Raw genomic sequence first — 2,682 nt, forward strand, 5'->3', positions numbered from 1 at the left:
AGACAGTTCAGGGGGCAGGAGAGTATGGAGGGATGGACACTGGGAAGTGGTATCATGGGGAGGAAGTTGGAGGGGAGCTGTTGCATTGTAGTAAACTGTGGTCAATGACATGAGACAAAGTATATGTGAACTGCTGTATCAAGAGTGAATTTGCTCTGTAAATCTTCACCCAAATCACAATAAAAAATAAATAAATAAATAAAATAAGTTAGAAGGAATAGCAAAGGCAATGTCAGTTCTCTGATTATTCATTTTTATATAGTTTTGACTTTTCAATGATGTTAATGTTTTATATATTCATAACATAAAACTAAATCAACAGAGAGGTAAATAACTAAAACTAAACAAACACGTAAAGCACCCTAAATAGATATTCAAGTAATACCATTAACACAAGAAGAAAGCCAAGGAACTAACCTAAGTAAATTTTAAACACCATATGTTGACATATACTGTAGGTGAATACAGTCTAAATAAAAAAAGAACTTCAAAGAAATCTTAAACTTTACTTACAGGTTTGCTAAGGGTAGTAGTGTGTACGAACACAATTCAGAAACATATTTTTGGAAGATTAGGCCAATGAGTAACTATACTGATGTTGCTAGGAACTAGGATTCTGTGAGAGAAGGGAGGTACAAACATATAATGGGAGGAGGAGAGGAAGATACCTGTAGTGTTGTGTTGGAATTGACAGTATAATATAAATTCATGATTAAGAAAAAAAGTCCTAATCTGTCCATGGAAAGAACTTAGAAGCAATGACACCCCAGCAGCAATGAGCACACCTAGAGGGCTCAAATCTTAATTTCTAAATATAACCCCTACCTAGAAGGAACCAGGTCTCCTTGGATGATTGGTTCTTGGTCTGGGTGTTCAAGGTCAGCCTGGAATATGTAGTTCTTTCAGAAAGACACTGCTCAAACACTAACAAAGAAACATCACAAGGCTTGAAAAAGACTCATTGACATCAAAAAGAATAATGATCAAATGATTACAATCATTCAGATTGTATTCTCTGACCATAATGGAATTACATTAAAAAGAATTGATAATGTAAGTAGAAAAAAATTTATTTGCTTGGAAATGAAGCAATGTACTCTTAATAACTTATATAAAACAAAAAGAACTCAAAACAAATTAATCCTTAAACATAATGCTAATTTCTTAACAAAATATTAGCAAATCAAATTCATTGAATAAACTCCAACTAAGTGGCATTTATTCTATGTATGCAAGGATGGTTTAGTATTTGAAAACTCACTATATTAACAAAATAAGAGAAAAATTATATGACCATCTTGAAAGATATAGAAGTACTTGACAAAACACTAATTCATGATCTTAAAAAATTCTTAGCAAACATGGAAACTGTCTAAATGTGACAAAGTACATCTATGAACAACATAAAATAAAAATGATCCTCAAATCAATACAATTGACAAATCTTTAGCTTGAAAAAGAGATACGATGCAAATAACCAAAATAAAAAATGAAAGATATATTACAACTGAGATAAATAAAATTATGACAGAATGTTATGAGCAACTGTATAGCAACAAACTGGTGACCTAATGGCCAAATTCTTAGAAGCACACAATTTACCCAAACTGACTCAAGAGGATATGGAAAGATTCAACAGACCCATAAGAAGTGAAAGATCAAATCAGTGATCAAAATTTCCCAACAAAGAAAAGTCCTGGGCCAGATGGCTTCACTGGGGAGTTATACCAAACATTTAGAGAAGAATTGACACCAATCCTGTTTAAATACTTTCATAAGATAGACAGGGAGAGAATAGTCCCTAATTCATTCTATGAAGCAAACATAAACCTGATATCAAAACAAGACAAACACGCCACAAGAAAACTACAGACCTGGATCCCTTCTGAATGTAGATATAAAAATCCTCAGCAAAATATTAGTAAACAGAATCCAACAGCATATTAAAAGAGTCACAAGCCATGGACAAGCGGGATTTCTTCCAGGAATTCAGGGTTGAATCAACATTAGAAAATCAATCAACGTAATATACTGTATCAGCAGAACAAAAGAAGAGAAGCACGTGATCATCTCTGCGGGTGCAGGAAAAGAATTTGGTAAACGCAACACTCTTTCTTGATGAAAATCAAGAAGATCGGAATAGAAGGGAAGTTCCTCAATATGATTCAGAACATATATGAAAAACCAACAGGTAACATTATACTTCATGTAGAAAGGTTGAGAGCTTTCCCTTTGAAATGAGGAACAAGACAAGAGTGCTCATTCTTACCACTTCTGTTCAGCACTATATTAGAAGTACTGAAGCCAGTGCAGTAAGGCAAGAAAAAGAAAGAAAAGATATCCAGACTGGAAAAGAAGTAAAATTACCTCAATTCATGGATGACAATCTAAATCCCAAAGAATCTGCAAGAAATTTTCTAGAGCTAGAGGAATTTAGCTAAGTTGTTGGTTACAAGGTCAACCAACAAAAATCAGTAAGGTTTATATATATCAGCAATGAGAAATCTGAAAAAGAAATTAGGGAAATTATTCCATTACAGTAGCATCTAAGAGAATACAATTTTATAGTGGTAAAATATGTATCACCAAACATTTGCCATTTTAGCCTTTTTCAGTGGCATTAATTATATTTACCATGTCATGCAATTATTACCACCATCCACTTTGAAATGCTTTTCATCA

This window comes from Orycteropus afer, unplaced genomic scaffold (genome assembly GCF_000298275.1).
Source record: "Orycteropus afer afer isolate SDZICR_OR568_19922 unplaced genomic scaffold, OryAfe1.0 scaffold00732, whole genome shotgun sequence".
Classification (NCBI taxonomy): domain Eukaryota; kingdom Metazoa; phylum Chordata; class Mammalia; order Tubulidentata; family Orycteropodidae; genus Orycteropus; species Orycteropus afer.